The sequence below is a fragment of the Gekko japonicus genome, unplaced genomic scaffold, assembly GCF_001447785.1.
Source record: "Gekko japonicus isolate JY-2015 unplaced genomic scaffold, Gekko_japonicus_V1.1 scaffold1978, whole genome shotgun sequence".
Lineage (NCBI taxonomy): Eukaryota > Metazoa > Chordata > Lepidosauria > Squamata > Gekkonidae > Gekko > Gekko japonicus.
Genome location: NW_015161464.1, coordinates 15,077 through 20,526, shown reverse-complemented (window position 1 = coordinate 20,526; position 5,450 = coordinate 15,077).

Below are 5,450 nucleotides of genomic sequence, written 5' to 3'. Positions count from 1 at the left end.
TGGGATTGACTGTAATTCAGTATTTAAGAAAGCACCTTGCCAGAGGCACGAGCCTCTGGCACGAGCCGAAGGGCGAGCTAAAGGGCTCTTTGCCTGTGGCTCTTAGCCTAGGGACTCTTAGACTAGGGACTCTGTAAGAAGCCCAAAAAGAGCCAAAAAGACAAGGCCCTAGGCTCTTTGTCTTTCCCGTAAAGTAATTTGACTTTGATAAGAAAAACACATAAATACCAAGGTTTTAAAAGGGGGGTTATATTTACTTATTTTAAAAGACTTATGAAGCCAGAATGCCAGCAGGGGGTTGGGGGCTATCCAGTGTTTTGCACGGAGTGTCACATGTATGACTATCTGCCCACTGGGCAGAAGTCTTGGGTGTGTCCTCGGTGCAAGGAGCTCCTGGTTCTCAGGGAACGTGTGTGCTCCCTTGAGGCCAAGGTGGCTGACCTGGAGAAGCAGAGACAGTCAGCTAGGCACACAGAAAAGACTCTCGGGGACTTGTTAGCTACGTCCCACTCTGGATCTGGCAGCCCCGCTGCTGTCAGGGAGCATGAGGGTCTAGGGGAAACAGGGCACCATGCTGAGGATAAGGGGAATGTGCCCTCAGAAGGGACCTCTTCCCCAGCTGGTGAGCGGCTCTCCTTTTGCACCAAGGAACCATCCCTGAGCAGGGTGGGAGGGGGGCTCTTGGTAGTGGGTGATTCGATCCTTAGGCAGGTAGACAGCTGGGTGGCGAACCCGCGTACTGACCGTATGGTGACTTGCCTGCCTGGTGCGAAGGTAGCGGACATTACGCGTGTTTTAGATAGGCTGGTAGATAGTGCTGGGGAGGAGCCAGTGGTCGTGGTGCATGTCGGCACCAACGATGTGGGGAAATGCAGTCGTGAGGTCCTGGAGGAGAAATTTAGGATGCTGGGCAGGAAACTTAGGTCCAGGACCTCCAAGGTAGCCTTCTCAGAAGTGCTACCTGTTCCACGCGCAGGGCCGGAGAGACAGGCACAGATCAGGAGTCTCAATGCGTGGATGAGACGATGGTGTAGGGGGGAAGGGTTCAGGTTTGTTAGGCACTGGGATACTTTTTGGAACAAGAGGGAGCTGTACAGGCGAGACGGTCTCCACTTGTCCCGAGAAGGAACCAGGCTGCTGGCACTTAAAATCAAAAAGGTGGCAGAGCAGCTTTTAAACTGAATATTGGGGGAAAGCCGACAGGAGATGAAAAGTCTCTGGTTCGGGTTGGCTCATCTGAGAGAGGTGAGGGGGTACCGGTTGCTTTTCTACAGGGAGGTGGATTGAAATTGTCCACAGAGGCCATGGCTGGTGACATGGACTGCCGGACAACGACTCGAGATAGCAAGAGGAAGGATGCAGGCTTAACTTGTAAGGGAAATTACAGCTGTTTCTATACAAATGCTAGAAGTGTCCGAGGTAAAATCGGGGAGTTGGAGTGCTTGGTGTCGGAGGGAAAAATAGACATTGTGGGTATTTCTGAAACTTGGTGGGATGAGGAAAATCAGTGGGACACAGTGATTCCCGGTTATATATTATATCGGAAGGATAGGGGGGGAAGGGTTGGAGGTGGGGTAGCTCTGTATGTCAGAGAGGGTATAAAGTCTAGAAAGATTGAGAGGCTAAGTGAATTGGATTCGCTTCTGGAAGTTCTATGGGTTGAAATAGGGGGGCCAAAAGGAAACTTAACACTGGGAGTTTGTTATCGCCCACCAGATCAAAAGATAGAGGAGGATTATAAAATGATGAATGCCTTAAAGATAGCAACTAGACAAAAACACTGTGTAATAATAGGTGATTTTAACTACCCACACATTGATTGGGTCAATATGTGTTCTAGCCGGGAAAAAGAGATTGAGTTTCTAGACACTCTAAATGACTGTGCTATGGAGCAGATGGTCACGGAACCTACCAGGGGAGAGGCGATCCTTGATTTGGTCCTAAGTAACACTCAAGACCTGGTGAGAGATGTAAAAGTGATTGCACCGCTTGGAAACAGTGATCATAATGTTGTTGAGTTCATCATTTGTACAAATAGAGAATTGGCCAAAAAGACTCACACAACCATTTTTAACTTTAAAAGGGGTAATTTCTCTGATATGAGGGGACACGTGGGGAGGAAACTGAAAGGAAAAGTAGAAAGGGTCAAAACAATTGGGGAAGCTTGGGATCTATTTAAAACTACGATCCTAGAAGCTCAAAAAATATATATTCCGCAGGTTAGGAAAGGCACAAACAGGTATAGGAAAAAGCCTGCATGGTTAACAAACAGAGTAATGGAGGCTGTAAAAAGTAAAAAGAATTCCTTTAAGCAGTGGAAAGCTAGTCACAGTGAGGCTGATAAAACGGAACACAGGCTATGGCAAATAAAATGCAAGTCTGAGGTCAGGCAGGCAAAAAGGGAATATGAGGAGCATATAGCAAAAAACGTAAAAACCAACAATAAAACTTTCTTCAAATACATTAGAAACAGGAAACCAGCCAGGGAGGCAGTGGGGCCCTTGGACGACCAAGGGGTAAAAGGAGTATTGAAGGATGATAGGGAAATGGCTGAGAAGCTAAATGCATTTTTTGCCTCCGTCTTCACTGTGGAAGATGAGAAGTGCTTGCCCACTCCAGAACCACTGATTTCAGGAGGGGTGTTGAAAGACCTGAGTCAGATTGAGGTGACGAGAGAGGAGGTCCTAAAACTGATAGACAACTTAAAAACTGAAAAATCACCAGGCCCAGATGGCATACATCCGAGAGTTCTGAAAGAACTCAAATGTGAACTTGTAGATCTCCTGACAAAGATATGTAATCTTTCCTTAAAATCTGCCTCCATTCCTGAGGATTGGAAGGTAGCTAATGTCACTCCCATCTTTAAAAAGGGTTCCAGAGGAGATCCGGGAAATTACAGGCCAGTCAGTCTGACGTCGATACCGGGTAAATTGGTGGAAACCATTATTAAGGAAAGAATTAGTAGGCACATAGATGAACAAAACCTATTGAGGCAGACTCAGCACGGTTTCTGTAAGGGAAGATCTTGTCTCACTAACCTGTTAGTGTTCTTTGAGGGGGTGAACAAACATGTGGACAAGGGGGATCCAATAGATATTATTTACCTTGACTTCCAGAAAGCTTTTGATAAAGTTCCTCATCAAAGGCTCCTAAGTAAGCTCAAAAATCATGGGATAGAAGGACAAGTCCTTTTATGGATCAAAAACTGGCTAGTTCATAGAAAACAGAGAGTGAGTGTAGGTGGGCAATTTTCTCAGTGGAGGGTGGTAAGCAGTGGGGTACCGCAGGGATCAGTACTTGGTCCACTGCTTTTTAACTTGTTCATTAATGATTTGGAGATGGGAGTAAGCAGTGAAGTGGCTAAATTTGCGGATGATACAAAGTTGTTCAGGGTGGTGAAAACCAGTGAGGATTGTGAGGCACTCCAAGGGGATCTGTCAAGGATGGGCGAGTGGGCGTCAACATGGCAAATGGGGTTCAATGTGGCTTCCTTGCACTCCCGCCAGCCTTGCAGGTCCACCGCTGGGCCCCTCATGGGGCTCGGCAGAGCTGCAAGGCCGGCGGTGGCGGCCGGGACCGTTGGGGGCGGGGTGTGTGGCCTTATGACACACTTCCGGTGATGTCAGGGTGTGTGGCATATGCTAATGAGTTATGCTAATGAGTTCCCCTAGCTCTTTTTCTACGAAACGACCCCTGATTATGCCCAAAATAAAAATTCTAGACATTACTTTCTCCTGCGGCGTTTTCCTGTGCACCTTTACCCTTAGAAATAAAGGTTTTTAAAAGCAAAGAAATCTGTTATTTCCAATAGCGCAAGATCCATTGATACTCTGAGTAATTTAAATACTTTTGACTATTTTACAACAAATTGGTAGCAGAGTGCGGTTTGTTTATTTTTTGAGATGTTCATTAGATTGAGAGAGAGAGAGAGACCTGAGCTACCAGGTAGAGGCTTATTTTAAAAAGGGAACAATTTTTCTGCAAAGTTTTTCTGCTTTTTTCTGCAACAAAGCTGCAAGCCAGAAAAGGTGGTGCACTTTAATTCTCGCTGATTAGAAGAACCCACTTTATGCTGTGCTGCACTTTAGAAAGCAGCTGAGAGAAAGCTTTTTGACTTTTTTTCTACGCACGGAGCCCCAATGGAGGAAAAGAGAAAAGCCGAGCCAATTCCTTTCAATTCTCCCACTCCCAGCTGCACAGCCTGAGAAAGGAATTAACCCTGTCAGTCCCTGTGTGCCTACTACAGCCTAAAGATGCGTGAAGTTCAATCTCCCAAATCCGGAACACTTCAGCTTCTACACCCAGAGAAACACCACCCACATCTGTGAGTACGTTCCATACTTCTGGGGAAATAGTGCCCTTGAGATTGACACCCAACTCCTTTTCTTGGTGGGAAGGTTTTCTCAAAGTAAAGCTGCAAATGCAGAGGGCTCAGCATGTCTTAACAATGACCCCCCCCCCCAACAAATGAGCCAGAGAAAAGTGCTTTTGAACAACAGGATGGCTATGCTAAAAATCTAATTCTTGGGTCTGTGAATCCTAACGACGTGCCAAATTTATACACTGTGGGAACGTCAAAGGAAATGGTTGAATATCTGAAAAAGAAATATGGAGGAAAGTAAGATTTATTACTTGAAGGCTCAGATCTTTGACTTTAAAGTAAAAGAGACTGACCATTTACCTGAGAAACTGGGCAAACTAATGGGCGTCTATAATGAGTTTAAGGAGTTAGGGAAGACTCCTGATGAAATTGACATGATAACTGCTATTCTCAGAGGTCTACCACAAAGTTACAAAAATCTAGCTATGACTAAGGCACAAGGATGATCTAAAACTTGAGGATTTATTGTTGATTTTAAAGGAAGAATTTGACTCAAGAAGCAGTGATAATGTTTTGTCTAATGAAATGTCTGTACAGAGTTTGAAACACGGGCACAGATTTAAAAGGAAAATTGAGTGTTTCATATGTAGAGGAAATCATAAAGCTGTGTCCTGTGAATTTAGAAATACCAGAGACTTTGAATCTAAAGCAGGAGGCAGACAAAAGCCCTCTGGAGCACATGGTCAGAGGGGGGAGACACCCAGCGGCAGAGGAAATTATGGCAGAGGCTTTAAACCACAGACAAAGGGACATGGAAATTCCCATGCTAGCAGGAAAGATCATGCTTTCAGAATCTGTAATAATGATGATGTTGATAGAAATAAGAAAATATTTTTAGTTGACTCTGGACATTTGCAAATATGAGGAACTGTTTTCTGAACTTGATGTTAACAATAGGCCAAAGATTTTTCAAGCCAATAAGGAATTGCTTGATGTCAGAGGTGTAGGAAAAGTACCCATTGAACTCCTCACTACTAGCGGAGAAGTGATTAATGTTAAGTTTCAGGATGTGGCTCTAGTTCCTGGAGCAGCTGATAATTTGATTTCAACTAAAAGGCTTATGGACAGT